This window comes from Anas platyrhynchos, chromosome 23, assembly GCF_047663525.1.
Source record: "Anas platyrhynchos isolate ZD024472 breed Pekin duck chromosome 23, IASCAAS_PekinDuck_T2T, whole genome shotgun sequence".
NCBI lineage: Eukaryota > Metazoa > Chordata > Aves > Anseriformes > Anatidae > Anas > Anas platyrhynchos.
In genome coordinates, this window is record NC_092609.1 from 1,139,542 (window position 1) to 1,155,527 (window position 15,986).

The window sequence follows — 15,986 nt, forward strand, 5'->3', positions numbered from 1 at the left end:
GGAAAGGGTTAGGGTTAAGGTGAGACAAGAGCTCAGCTCCTGCCAGATGAGTCAAGGCAGGGGTACTCTTCCTGCTAGGGCAGGTGCTCTGTTTTACTAAGCTTTACCAGCCTTTCTCAATCAAGTACAAGCATTGTCAGCACCCTACAAACAGCTACAGTTTGCTTAATTATTAGGCATTTCATATAAAAATAATTGGCCTCATCACCATCCCCTTATGTGGGAGCAAATAAGTGAGTTGTTGGATGACATCAAAGTAGTTTTATTGGAGAGGCACTGTCAATGCTGCCCAAAGAGGCCAGCATCGCTGCTTTACCATCTCAAAGGAACAACATTCATGCTAACCTTGAATACCTTATAACTAGTTAACTAGCCCAAGCAGAGCTGTACTAGTACACAGATATCAGGCTAAAGCCCCTACCGAGGCTTCTTTTTATTAAAGGGACCTGCATAACTATCTGGTTCAAATTCTTAGCTACTATGAATTGTAATTTCTCAGTTGATTTATAGCTGCAAAGGATCTAGTCCTTGATCTTTAACTTCTAATTCATTTTCTTAGCAGTGAACGTAACATGTGTGTTTGGTAAGAATAACAGACTGCTCCGCTGTTACGCTGTGCCATGAGATAAATCATTTATCATGTGTTTCTAATCACGTCACTTGCAGTGCCCAGTAATTAATCTCCCATAACCCTTACTTCATTCTGAACCCCTGAGTAGATCCCAAGGGATATCAGTTGTTAGCATCCAATAGAGGAACGCATCCCCCTTCTTCACAAAGATTGCTCAGCTACCACAACAGGCAGCATCGTCTCCACTTTGAAATCTGTAATGAGGCCCTGCAGCGGTACGGGAATGACTGCTGCTCTACAATACAAAGAGAAGCCAACTGCAAGCTCTCATGCCACTCTACAAGGTCCACATACGGTGTTGTGCTGGGCTATTAAGTGTGACTTGTCAGTCAAGAACTGGGACCACAACATAGTTGGTGCTGAAAAAACAGTCTTGTTATACTTACTGTACAGCCCATGAGAAATGTGTAGCTGACAAAATGAGAACACAACCTTGCTAGCAGCTTGGCCAGTCATGCCATTCACTGTAAAATGAAAGTGAACTGTAAATTGGTAAGGCATGCAAGAACTCAAGTCATGTCCCAAACTGAGATGCCCTGTTGTGTACCTGCTTTTAAGTGCCAGGAGAAATACTGCACTGTAGACTCCCTAGTCCCATGTCTGACTGCCTTTCCTTTATTCACATCTCTAGTCTCACACAATGCTCAGAAGTCTGATCTGGACCTTCTCCTGGACCTTTCTGGCTACCTGACCAGGAATGCAAGTGCCTGGATAACAGGAGGCAGCACTGGGCTACGCAGAACAACGCTCTGGAAAGAGAAAAGGAGCTTTCTTCAGGTACTACGGGGGCTTTCCACTGGTTTGCACAGCACAGATATAGTTGTAATTAAGCTAAATTGCAATTTTCCTCTTAAGTGATACTAATTTCCTATTGTGTACACTGCCTCAGTTAGGTCACCGTGCCTCATTAGACACAGCATTTCAGGTGCCCAGCTATCAGGGGTTCTGGGCCTGGGAAACCTTTCCCACAGAGACATTCTTTAATAACTGTTATTTAAGTAACACTTTGGGGACCAAAGAAAATTATGTATTTTAAACACTTAAAAAGTATTATTAGTAGTAAGCAATAGAAGTGATTGTGCTGGAATAAAAAACATTTCCTGAAAGGATCCGTGCCAGCCTTAATTACACTCCCATTGTATTTCATCTTCATGCTCCCCACACCGAGAGGGAGGGGTGGGTGGGAGATAATTGGAACAAGGTGAAAATGAGTGCTCATTAAATTGCAGACTACACAAGCACTCATTCCATGTGAGAGGGCTGTAAATATGACTTTTAATGAAGTTATGACATGCTTGCCAATAAAAGTCATTTACTTCACAGTATTACAGTTAATTATACACAGCTGGAGCCATTTATTGCCCATCCCTTGTTAACTTTGCCTGGGCTCATTAACCCTTTCACAGCTCTCTGCTTATGATACCTCCCACACAAGAAGTGCAGGACAAAGGCTGCAGGACTTTTAGGAGAAGGAGTGGGAAGAGTGTAGTTGTAGAGAACCTTTGTAAAATACCAAACTCTATCCAAGTTGTGTGCTGTGTTTGGGAAAGTACAAGTCTGCAGGAATCTATTACAGAAGCATTAAGGTACAACCAGTGAACAAACAGAAAGGAGCAAATGCAGAAGCACCAGAAGGAGCAGGAAAAATAGAGGTGCAGATAACTTCTAGATCAAAGTCATCAGGACTGCATACATTTACAAACAACTTACAGAAGACGTGACAAAACTAAATTTTGTCTGTAGCATATTGGTTTTCAAACTGGTAGTTTACAATAGTCTTTTCTGGCCACAAAGATACAATCCAGTATCAAATCACATCAGCACAAAGTTCTGTTTTCCCTACAAGATCCCTCAGCGTTCCCTATATCTTAAAAGTGAAGTTTTCCAGAAACAAAGGCACAACAGCTCGGTTAACCTATTCACTGTTTCTTACATACTTGCTGGTATTCAGTCCTTTTGGCAATACTTTAGCTGATGCTTTGTCAGAGGCACACAGTACCCACACAAGATGGCATGTGGATGGCATGGCAAAAGCTCAACAGGCCAAGATGAGCAGCGTTATTGCTCAGAGTTTAAACAGTGGCATCAGATCAGATAAGAAACTGAGGTGAACAAATGTTGCTTTGGAACAGAACTAGTGTCAGGCTCTCGTTTACTACAGCTCAATTTTTAGGTCATTTCTTTTTATGACCTGTTGCAAGTACAAAAGCTTCTCCGTTTACTTTGCTTGTACATGTTGCTTTTGCCTCCTAAGAGCTCCTGAGCTTCCACTGTTCCAAGCAATGAGGTTCACTCTTCAGCTCAAGTTAAAGTAGAAGCAGATCACTTTTGCTGACAAAGGGCAATCCTGACTGATCCCTCCCCCTAAAATCTGTTCAATAAATGAAATGCAGGATTTAACAAGTGTTGCTGGGCAGATGTAGAAACCCTGCAGTCAGGAACCCCCACAGCTGACAGCAACCTGGCTCAGTTACCCAGGGACTTGTTTTTCTTTGTCAGAAGACTTTCCAGCACAAGAACTTTTATAGTGGCATTAAAAAGCTTTAAACTACCCCATAAGCTTCAGAGTAAAACAGCAGTCCCTTACTGCTGCTCCTAATTAACTTCTAACCTGCTGGCTGTTGGGTTCTTCCCTCTATTTCTTTCTTTCTAACTGCTAATGAAGTCTAGAAAACACAGCTCTTTATTTTACTAGTTTAGCACAGGTCCTCTGCAGTTCACAGGATTCTTTAGTTACCAGAATATATACCTCCTACTCTTTTCCTGTAGTCTGGATCTTGTTTGCAAGTTGTGTTAGACAAATGACATGTCATGAGCTAAGGAATTAGTCATTTATATAGTTACAGTTGGCTTTAAGGAAAAATCAGATACTCATTTCCCTTCAGTTCCACTGAAGCAAGCAACAGAGACTGGACTTGACAAGGATTTGTCTAAATGGAAAAGAATAGAAAGCACAAACTGTGCTTTAAATCCTTCCTTGCCCATCAAAACCCAGAAGTGTAATTTAAATGGCTGGGCTTTGTCCATCATGGGTCAGACAAAGGCCAACATCTAACCAGCCATGATGATCATCCTCTAAGCTTCTCTTTTCCTAGAAAACCTCATAAAATGATGGTTGGCAAAATAGGAGATTTATTCTAGCAGATATAACCATACAAAACAGTAGTAGTAGTGGGATTGGGTTATAAACTACATTCTCTTAACCTGCTGGCAGAACACTGAAACCCAAGACCAGTATTTTAATAAACTAGATTAAACCAAAATTAAAAAAAAAAAAAGACAAACTCTCTGCCCAGCATGTTACACAACATTGGCACTATATCATAATTTGCTCTGATTTGCTAATGAAGACTAATTAGTCATATAATTCAGCATGACTATCTGCTCTGACCACTGTAAATCCCCACTGTCCCTCAAAATCTTATTTGCTCCCTTTCCCTTCTCCTCTTTTAAGCCCCTGACTGTTACAAGTGCCTTTTATTTAAAGAGCAATTGGATACCTACTGTGTACCTTCCTGCAGGAAGCCCTTTAATATATACTGTCACAATTTTCTCCAGGAATATACTAATAATTACAATGGCTAGGGACTTTTACTATGTTATCTAAGAGAAAGCATCAGACAATGAGAAGATACTTGTTGAAGTCCAGAAAAAAAAAAAAAAAAAGATGATGATGAGGCCATAGGTTTTCTTACGCAGCGATGAGCTGCAGAACAACCAAGAACATTAAAAATAAAAATAAAAATCAAAGGAGGAGAGCAGAGGCAGACACCTGCTCATAGTAGCTGGGGGAACTTCTCTTCCTCCTAATTCTGCTACACTGAGCAGCATTAGATGCAGCACCACAGCACTTAGAACTTACTGGAATTGTTTCCACAGCTGGGAGAAACAAGTGGTGTATGTTGACAAGCAGGAGATAGAGAGGGCACAAAAACATGAGTCTGGGAACAAGCTGAAGGAGCTAAAAATCATGAGATAAGGTTTGCAGTTGGTTTGCAGGGGGTAGAAAGAAGCACACTAATAATCAGTGAGCTGCAAAGCATTAAACATTCTCAATTTTAGAGCAGAAAATGTATAATTTTTAATTCAGGTTCACGGATTTACAGGCCACATTAAGGTTATTTCTGCTCAGCAATTTAAAATTTGGAATAGAATTAAAAAAACCTGTCGAGGCACGAAATCCAACAGCTAGATTCAAATTCATGCTCCATGCAAATCCAGCATGACTTCCCCACAATCAAGGAAAACTGTCTTTGTTGGAGCAGTTGAGTCAAACAGGAGGTGGGCAGACAGATGACTGAGTGCACCGACACGTTAGGAGCTTTTCATCTTAGAAATCCATGTTGCTCAAAGCACGAGCTGGACCATTGCTGCTGACACATCCTTCAGCCTGCTTGCCTTTCCACCCCAGGGCATCACTGTTTTTGTTCAGAGAGGCCTTTGACTCCCCTGTCCTTGATGTAGATAAAACTTTTAAGCTTCATCCTCTTGACTGGACTGACTTCAGGCTTTTGGAACATGTTCTTAGACATTAATTTCCTTTTTACTGCCCACACCGAGAGACAACTCCAGCTTTAGCACACAATCTCAGGCTACTGGAATATTAGCAAGACCACTACAGATACAAGAAACATCACTCTTAACTTTCCTGGTGTACAGACTACTGAAGAGGGCAAAGTGTCTATCACACATGCAAGCAGACACAGTGGTGTTAGGAAGCCATCCAAGTACTGGCTTGGTTAAGAGGTAACTGTACCGATAGTGCAGCACTCAGCTAGAACCCCTAGCAGGTAGAGCAATCAGTTCAGGTACAGGCACAATAGGTGCACTTTTCTTCTTTATCTCGGGGCCTTTAAAGTTCATTTTTAAGCTTCTCACACTGTTACTCAGTTAACCAGGCTGTAGATTACTTTCAGGTGAGGCCTTTTCCATTCTCTTAAAACTCTAATTCAGTGCAAAAAGGTATTATTAACAAAGAAAGCAAGTAGTTGCATGACTCACTAACCTAGTTGTGAGGTAAGTCATGAGGCAGAGAAGTATTTCACCCCCTTTCTCATTGAACACTGAAAAGCTAACAGTAAAATATTAATTAGAAAAGGAGCTAAAATTTGCAAAGATAAAAACATCAGGAATCATGTTCTGATCTCTAGAGTAGTTAAAAAGCAGAATACAGTACCTAGGGAGTAACAATCTGTGGGATCTCTATTCCACTGGAGATTTACAAGGGGAGATTAGAAAAATGTAAAAGTGTTACGTCTTACTGATGCTGCCTTTGAACACATGACCACAAGAGATTCCTTTTAGTTTTGTCTTCCTGTAATTGCATGTTGTGGAAGGCTCTGCAATTCTGTCTTTACTGAAAGACAAATGTACAGCTTCAGAGAGTGCCTGAATATGAACACACCATTTCACTCCACTACGGGATCTTGCAAAGTGATTAGGATCTCATGAGCATAGTCAAGCCTCATACTAGCTTACTACTGCAAAACCTCAAGTCTCGCTGGAGTTGTAATGCCTCATTTTAACTATTTGAGCAGTGTTACTTGCAAATTGCAACAAGGACTCTATAGAAAATGTTTTATAATGTTCACAGAGACTTAATAGCTATTACTTCAGGTGCTGAACACTGCAGGGGAGGCTTCCCTTTTCTCAAAGGTAGAATATTGGATTCCATACAATATTGAATTAATGTGGAGATTTTCTGTTGTCTTTCAGAACACCCCAATGGACAGAAAACCACACAAAGAGCAAACAAAGACAAGGTACGTCACCATAGGAACCCAGGTCAACTTCAAGGGCTGGAGTAAAGGTGTGGGAGAAGTATGGAGGAGGCAGGGAGGAATGCTTTATAGTACCCCATTACAAAAATATCCTTGGTATTTTCACCCCCACAAGGCATCTATGAGATACAGTTGCTTAGAGCCTTCTAAACAGCCAAATCATTTCCAGCTTGCACTGTAATTTAGTAGGTAGCTAGCTGAAAAATCTTCAAGTCCAATTAGACAATAATTGCATGTTTGAATTTGAGCAATTTGTTCAGAATAGGACAATTTAAATCTTTCAGAGGACTTAGCTGAATAGCTACAATAAACCTATGCCCTAGAAACTGTCTAAACCTCCCCTGTCACAGCTTGAGGCCATTTCCCCATGTTTTAACACCTGGTGCATGGAAGAAGAGGCTGATCCCCACCTTTCTGCAACCTCCTTTAAGATAATTGTGAAGTACAATAAGGTCCCCCTGAGCCTTCTTTTCTCTAAGCTAAAATCAAATTAAAAACCTGCCTCCGTGTTTCTAACAGGCTGTATACGCTAACATGGCTCAAGAAGCACCACGGTCACACTATGGGCACTGATGCAAACTTCCACCAGCCCAGGCTCTTATTAAGGAACCACAGCAGTACCACAAAGCAGCACTGTCTCATGAGGAACCCCAGTGGAGAGCTCTGAGTGCTCACCCTACACCCAACAACCAGAACATCACCAAAAGGGTCTAGTTGCCCCATATCTGAGGTAAGCCAGACTTAAAAGCAGCACCAAGTAGCTCCTCCAGCACCCCCAACCCAGCACAAACTAGCGTGATAGTGCTGTGCAGGGATTTAATGGGGCTGGTGGGCCACAGGGAGCCCATAGGGGTGGGGGGGGGGCAGTCCTGGGTGGGACTCATTAGCGCACTCAAAGGCCCCTGGCTCCCTCAGGTGCTTGGGAGATTATAGCAGTAACGTTAGTCTAGGTTTTATTGAAATAGTAAATATTTTTTCCTTATTTTCAAAGGCAAACCTTTTCACAGGTAAGGTATTCCCACTAAAATCTTCAGTTAATACAAAAGAAGATTAGAAAAATCCTGTTTTTAAGCTGTGATTCTTTTTGGAGGGGCAATAGTCCTTTATGTGTGAGCCCTTACTTCATAACTTTGTGAAGCAATTACTTTAGCAACTGTAGTCTTTAATCCCCCCGTTTGCAATAGCTGCGTTTGCATTTCAGCATCTTACTTTGCTATAGAAAATCTATGCTGCAAAGCTGCTCCTGTGTCAGTGATAGAGAACGGATGCTCTCAGCTTTTCTGTTCCTTAGACACTTGCACGTTTTCAGAGTTCTTCAAGCAAGTCTTTTCACATATTCTCTAGAACAGCTGAAGATTACATGTTAGTGGCAAAGGCCTATCTTCTTATTACCTATGGCAGCTTAAAAATTAGGGTAAGTTAACTGTGTCACACTGCAGTTGAGCTGGGAACAAAAGGAGGGGAAAAAAAAAAAGGAAAAATCTAGATCAGGAAGCCTTTAGTCAGTCTGTGTGGGTGAATGTGGGCAGATAATGTAATGGAAAAGCAAATATGCTGCTAAAAGAAGATTTAACAAGTTTCTTCTTCAACAAGGGGTGACAGACTCATACCAGTAACTCACAGTGAAGAGCAACTCAACAGATATTTCTGAAGAAGATACCTGAAGTTCCTCTTCCTGTGAAAAAGCCAGGATTTCTAACCTGCTTTCTCATGTACTCTGAGCTCTCCCATTTGATTTTTTTTTTTTTTAATTATTATTATGGTGATGATAGTTCTCCTATTATTCTCTCTTTTTTTTTTTCCTCAGGGCATTTCACTTAATTTTTTTTTTTTTTTTAAATCAAATCACCATAGCATTATATATAAAGGAATAGAAACAGTAGAGCAGAGAGTTGGTTTCCAAGGTTCCTCTCTCTTTTTTTTTTAGTTACTACAATTAGGAATTGCAGAATGATATTCACCATATTACATATCAGTGCCAACATTCATACTAATAAATAGATCTTTTGGCTTCTTCTGTGTATATAAAGATCTTTTCTTAATACAGCTGCGTGAGGTTCCCCCAAGATACTACGTTAAAAATGTCTTTGGTCTCAGGTTGGAGAGGTACGAGATTAGCCTCCCTCTTCTTGCCTTATCTCGTACTTCTGAGGATTTGCATCCCTCTCATTTGAGTCTGGATTATAGGTTCACTGTCCAAGACATGTTGCTTCTGCTGGCAGTTGGATCCCTTGAGATATTCATCCATCATCTTTGTGCTCCTCCCTTTCTTTTAATTTCTCCTATGTTTTGTGATCTCCTGCTTATTAACGCAGCACCGGGGAGGGTCTTGAGGCTGTTCTGCAGAGTGGCATCGAGCAGGATGCTAGCCAGACTGTTCCAAAGAGCTACAAAGATAAGTTCACATACCAGCATTTAAACTATCTCCCTTCAGACAACTGCCCTTCAAGAGACACCTTGGCTGCCTCCATCTTTTCAATGAAGATTACAGGCCAGGAAATAAAAAAATCTAAGTAGGCGTTAACACTCAAAAACTGCAGTAATGAGTCTAGTTAGATAAGCTGGGCTGGCTGGTGAGCCAGCTGTATGGGAGTGTTTCCAATGAAAAGAAACCTTCCTCAGACACTCAGATGAAGGTGTTTTGCAGGCTGTGTAGTTTGATCACTGGTTATCCATTTATGCTTAAATAATGAAATAAGGGGAAACAACTCTTGTGTGTCAGTCAAACACCATATAGCTTCCTGCATTCTTTCAATTAATTTCAAGGCAACTGGATACAATTCCCATGATATTAAGGTTTACACAATTATCAGAGGAGGGACACTTTGGTCAGACAGTCTTTCTGATTTGTATAGGGGCAGTTTAAGAAAATAAAATAAAATAAAAAAATCAAAAAGTTATCCTGACCACTATAGAAGTCTTCCAGGCCACAGGAATAAAGAGAGAGACAATTTTGAGGTTACTGGTAATTTCATTTCTTTGATTCCTAATCCATTTGCAGATTGCCTTAGTTTAGACGTGGTGTTTATCAGGCTTCCTAATCCTTCTTCAGAGGAATTTCTCCCTTCTTCAGGGAGGGCTTTTCAAACAGGTGTTCTGGAAGTAGAGGAGGCAAACACAGATTATGAAGAAGGGTTTGATCCAAATCACATCCAAGTGTGGATATCCAGAGGAGCAAAGACCGAAACAGGCCCCTATTTGCGGTTGTCAAAGTTTAATTTTAAGAATGCTGCTTTTTAATTTGGCACACAGCAGGCCTCCCAGCCATGGAGCAGAAGTATGAGCGGGGAACTTAGAAGGATTAGCTGGCATCTGCTGTGCCTCAGCTCTGGCTGTTAGAAAACGAAATGCGGCAAGGGAAGAGAAAGAGAAGCACAGTAGTGCTGCATTTCCAAATCTCCTTTATTTTCTAGTTTACCACTAATATACTTGATAGTTTCTCTTATTTATTTTTTTGGCTCTGAGAGCCAAGAACCTGTAGGAGAAAGTTAGGGCTTATATCTACCCATACAGAATTCAGATGTCTGTTGTCTGTAGAAGACTTTAGGCACCATTCTACAGGCTCTGGCTGAAAATTTACTGGGATGTTGCATTGGTGTTACTGAAATTGGAAGAGTTAGGTTCAGAGACAAACCTGGCTTTGAGATGCTAATGAGCATTGAAGATGGCAGTATTTGAACACCTCAGAGTCAATTTGGTGGAGGGACGTCAAGGGAACAATACAGAGATTGGGGGTGTATACTCTTAGTTCATTTTCTTCACTGTGGTAGCTCTTATTCTTGGAAATTAATTGCAGACTGTTGCCACGTACAGAGCACTAGTGTAAATGTGTTCCCTGCACTGAGTACTTAGTAATGATAATAATTAACAATAGAGACATGCAAACAGTTTTCATTTAATAGTAGAGTTGCCTGCAAGTGTTTCCATTGTTAAGCTCTTGTCAGAGCTTTGTACTTTTAATTAAAGGGAAGCTGATGCCGGTAGAAAGGTGTTGGATTGACATTCCCTGAAAATGAAATCTTCTGCTTAGCTGCTAAAAAACAACAGACAGAGCTACCTGAGTATAATACATACTTTGCTACTTTTAGAATAAATTTGGGAGAGCCAAGCTCCATGCTCATCTAGAGCTATTGCTTGTGGATTTAAAATGTTGTTCAAAAATGACTTAATCAACAGGTGGGAGAGTTTTGCATTACAGACTGGGTTTGGGGAGCTCTGGGTTTTAATTCCTTCTCTATGACACGTGCTAGGTGACATTTGCAAGTCATCACAGCTCCTCAGGAAGTTCAGGACATCTTCTAGTACGCCCTGGTTCAGGTCTGAGGAAGGGATGAACTGTGCCTATGAAGTATGTGTTTCTCTCCATGGCTGTACAGGAATTTGAGACAACTACCTCATCTGTGGTGATGGTTTAGTTCACCAAAACACAGGTATCTAAAGCAGAATTTCATCTTCAAGATGTTTTTCATTGGAATACTGAGATTTCAGATGTTAAGACTGAATTTTTATGTCCTGAGTTGAAGATCCAGCTTTTTTAGCCTAAAGCCTGCATAGACTAACATACTAAGGAGTAATGTTCTAGGGCAGATTCTCAGTGGGGAAGCACAGATATCACTTTCACTGCCATTTTAAAAATCATGGTATGGTATTAAAGCAGTGGATTAGTTACCAAATCTATGAAGGCATATAGTTAATGAAAGAAGTATCACAGAGATAGTGAACTTCACAGGAAGGGGCAAACTTGACTTTACTCTTAATATTTCATTATGCTCCAGGGAACATGTTGGAAGATTTGTGTCTTTGCATTCTTGCTGTAAGAGATTAAATGGAAAAAAAATATTTCCAATAAAACATGTTTTTAAGTTACATCGGAATTCATCTTGCCCCTAAATCTCTTGGCAGCACTGGAGTTTTAGTATTTCCATGGCTGCAACTAAATCCATTTCCTAATTCACACTCCAGGTAACAATCAAGATGCCCTAGCAGCTATAATCTCTAAACCTGAAAGTTTAGAGATTTTTAAATCTCTTATGGTTTTTAAACCATAAGTTTGCATTTTGTTAACATGTTTAGGATAAAGTCTTTGGTAGAAAACTTTTCAAAACTCCCCTCTGAATCGCATGCTTATATAAATATTGGCGAAAGGTGTAGATTATATGCATAATCTCCTTATATAGCTGAATGCCCTTTTGAATTTTGCCAGTCTGCTTCTGCATTGCGCTTGTGATCCCCAGCATGACAGTCATATCTGGATTAAACAAAACAGGGGATAATACATCTCATCCCCAAAGCAAACCTGATCTTTGCTTTCAACATTCTCTGTTTTGATCTTGCATTTTCATTTTGCATGCATATATATCTTTGTGTGTCTCTGTGTGTATGCTCATTTTCAATCTGCATACATTCCTTCATATAATCTTATTCAAGCTTAGTTCTAACTCCTTTGTTTTTTCAAGTCACATCACCCTTGCTGGAATTACCCTATCCTATTTGAAGGTAATCTTCAAAAACCTAGTGCTTAGATATCAGATGCTTACCCTAATTTAGCAGTGAAGAATCATTTGCTAGTTCCCCTGACTTCAGTTGCAATTGTACTACCACATCTGCTTACTTTAGCAGCAGAAGGTGTAATAGTTACCCAAGTTTTCCTACAATTAAGGAGAATCAATTGGATTAAAAAAAAAAATAAAAGAACACCAGAAACACCAGGAAACAAGACAGGCCACAAAAGCCAAGGATGTATGGAGGTATGATGACCCAAAGGAATTTTCAAAAGCAATTATTATGAGTCTATTTAAAAGTAAGACACCCTTTGAGAATCATGTGGAATAGAAATAGTCAATCATTTTGTGATTCACTGCAATGAAGTGTAACTTCTTTGTCTTACCCTGTGTTTCAAGAAACAATTTCTCAGCCTCATACTAGGGACAAACAATATAGCAAGATTTCAGAAACATGGAAACTGAATTTAACATCAAAATCCTGAGAAAGACTGTTGGAATTTTATAATCTGTATGTTCTAGACAGATTCATAACTAGCACCGTAAAAAGACAATATTGGTATAGTTTTTTTAGTTGAAATGGGTTTTGTTTTTAGCTAAAACATATACCCTTCTGCTTGTGTATTACTAACAGGTGTTTTATACCAGTCTCCCTCTAATCCTGCTACAGAGGAATAGTAAAGTAGCAAAACCATCTTTATTCCACTCTATCTTTATCATTTTAGCCATACCCATAAAGTGGTGTAAGCAATCAGATGAATTCTGACACAAAGGGTCCCAGCCTGAACCAGGTATCTGTTACAGCTTTGCTAATTTCCCAGTGAACGATCAACCAACAGTTGTAGCAGCTGTGATAAGAGGATTCTTGTTTACAACAACATTCCAGATAGCCTGCTTTTGTTTTAATAGCACGTTTTTCATCTTCAGTCTAGGAGTCTGTCATAGAGAGGTACTATAAATTACTGCCACAGCATGCTCCTTACCACCTACAGTCTTTCTGTGGCGATATATGACCCATAAATCTTACTGACATTCTTTTCCATGGCTCTTTTAATGTTCTCCCCTTTCTCTCTCCCTCTTCTCCCCTTCTTTGCTGTGAACAACTCCAACAGGTTTTGTTTTGTTTTAAAAAATGGGCAAAAAGCATGAAACAAAATGGAATCAGATTTTGTGGGGAAACCTGGCTGTGAACACACTAAATTAATCAGCTCCAGATAAAGAGTCCTGCTTCTTTAAGCACTTCACAGCCTAGGAATTGCCGAAGGTTTTGGCATGGAAAATAAGCTCATTTTAGCATAATATCAGTAATAGATTTGGTCCTAGCATTTCAGTAATCCAGTTCATTACAGATTTCTTTCCAGATATCACTCTGTGTTCTGGGTAAATGGTTGCCACATGTTCTGCAAGAAATGGAATTACATTAACTTCTTGGGATAACTTTATGTCATTGAAGTAAACTTGGTTGGTGGCCTCTGGAGATCCATTATCAGTTTCAAGCACACTAACTCACAAAGAGATAATATATACACACAAAAGACTGTAAGAATTAATTTCATTGTATTTAGAATGAATAGATTCTTTCCAAACTAGTAGCATCCACTTAGCAAGAAATTGCTTAAATGATCTATATGATAATTTCTCCCCAGATCTTCCCATTGGCTTATTGGACAATTTGACAATGTCACAGATAGATGCTTCTATTATTTCTTATTTCATTATTTATTTTGCTTTTTGTTCTGTTACATTTATTCTATTTAGAGAGTAACACCTCTGCCAACTGCAGTTTAATTGGTATCTAAGACCTGGCCTGCATTTACATTTTACTAGAATAATAATGTTGGTAAGGATTTTTTTAATAAAAGGATTATGCTGCTATGAACACTTTTGTGGATGCAATTAGGTTAGTATAAAAGTGATTTATACTGATTTAGTTCTTCCCCTACTCTATGGTAATAGCTATCTAATTATAAAGTATGTTTATACTGACACAATTGTATCCACAATCCTGGTACGCTTTTTCATTCTTCATTTGTCTTAATGTAAATTCTGTCAAAAGAAAATGACACATGCACATACATACACCCACAAGCAAGATCATCAAAGTCCTGAAAATCTATTTGGTCAAATTCATCAGAAGATAATTCTGTCTCTGGGGCTTTAATCTCTAAAGAGCAAGATCAGTTTGTGGTGATCGTAACTGCTTGATTTGCATTGTAGCAGCCATAAAAGACTCCCACAGTGCATAAAAAAACACCATTTGGGGAACTTCCTTGAAGAAAATGGGATCAATAGCACTATAAGGAGCTAAATTGCTGTTACTGAAAATGTATACTAGATTAACTTAACCCTTTAAACTCTGCATACAGCAGATGTAATAAAACTCTTAAATCAAACTGTACTGATGAAAGATTTAAGAGTATCTGCCATGCAGTCCTGTGATCTCCAATGGAATAAACAAAGCTCTGAACAGATGGCATACAGTGAACTGATAGCGTCTCTCTCTCTTTTTTAAAAAATATGCTCCTCATTAGGCACCACCTGGAATACGGTGCTCTGTTCTGCACCTCCCAATGCTTAAAGGCCAGACTACACGGCGGGGAGGTAATCCAGGAGCATTTGGAGATGTTGTAAGGGAAAACAGAGCTTTGAAAAGGGGTAACCCAGTTAGGGGGCAGGACTGTGGACACTAAAAAGTCACCGTTGTTGATGCCAATTCTCAACAAGCCATAGCGATGGTGGCAAGGAGTGTCTTCCCCCAAAATCTGTGCTGGGTGAAGAAGTGGGGCAGGGCAGGTCTGTTACTGGCCTTACCTGGAGCAGCCAGCATCTGGCCCTTGGCAAAGCTACAGGGAGAAGGCTCACTGACAGAAACCTGCTTGGCTTTAGGTGCTCATGGAGACCTGGGCTTACTGTGGTGGCAAACGTGAGGTGAAGCAAGCAGCATGGGAGAGGGTTAGTAAATATATGGCTTGCTTAGCTCTCATTCTGCTGAGGGCAAAGGGTGCTCCTCCTGGGCTCTGGCTGAGCTGCTTTTAAACCAAGATTTTTGTGTGTGTGTGGTGGGGCTTTTCAGGGGCTGGGAGAGCTTTGTATGGGGTTAGGGACTTTAGGGGATTTGTGGGTCCTGCCCTGCAGCCCTGCCTTGGTGTGAGCTCTAGGCAAACCCCTGCAAGCCCTCAGGGCAGAATAGCAAAGCCAGCCTTGTAGAGGCAAAGGAAAAACAAATAACAAGCTTAAAAAGCAAGCAAACTGCATAATTGGCCTGTTCTTTACAATTTGGGGTGGGCAGGGAGCCTTGCCGCAGGTGCGGACCCAGCTGGGCACCTGCCCCAGGTGCTGCCGCCAGCACAGGGGCCGTTAACGGAAAGTTCCAGAAGGGACAGGAAGCGAGGAGGGCGCTGGGCTGTGGTGCTGAGTGGAGGTAAGCAGCCTTTGGGTTTAAAAAACAAACAAAAAATAATTATTTTGTATCTTTTAAATTGAATCTGCCGCTTTCTAGTGTGTGGGGCTTCTTGTATCGTGTTTGTTTGTTTTGTTTTGTTTTGTTTTTTGTCTGTGGCTTATAGGAGCGTGCAGCTGGGAGGTCTCTGAGGCGTTAAACACGGCTTTTTTCTTGGTGATTTTCAAATCCAAGCCTGTGTTTGTGAAGGAGAAGAGGAACTTTGTATTGAGAATTCTGTGTATTTCAAACAGTGTGCAAAGGTGGAAATAGAGGAAAAAAACAGAAGGGCTATTGTGCAGGCTGCTGAAAGTGTTCTTGAGTCTTGCTCGGTAATTTGAAAGTTAAGTGGATTGCAAGCAGAGCAGTCAGAGCAATTAGCTGGGCTAATGTGACCACAATAAATGTAAAAAGTAGTCAATGCTGGTGAAAGAAATTGGCTGTTGTTAAAGTCCAAAAATAAATAAAAAAAGGGCCATTACGGAAAGGTCAGTTCAGGGGAATAATATTCAAGTAGATGTTAAAAGAAACAATTGCACTAATTGATGCTTAATTTTATGAATGCTTCAAGAGCCATGAGTGAGGTGGGAATTGGGCAGCAAAAGGGAAGCTCAAAAACTTTGAATTTAAGGCAT

The 15,986-nt window shown here is 40.3% G+C and overlaps 1 long non-coding RNA gene across 2 annotated transcripts in view; it reads left to right on the plus strand.

Annotated features, from left to right (window-relative positions):
• Nucleotides 1-14,909: 14,909 nt before the first annotated feature.
• LOC110353909 (uncharacterized) overlaps nt 14,910-15,986 on the plus strand; it is a 130,990-nt gene continuing 129,913 nt past the window's right edge. The window contains exon 1 of one of the 2 annotated variants that reach the window (XR_011804721.1): nt 14,910-15,333. This is a non-coding gene — a long non-coding RNA (uncharacterized lncRNA). The remainder of the gene's footprint in view (nt 15,334-15,986) is intronic. The other variant, XR_002405120.4, reaches the window with a different exon arrangement.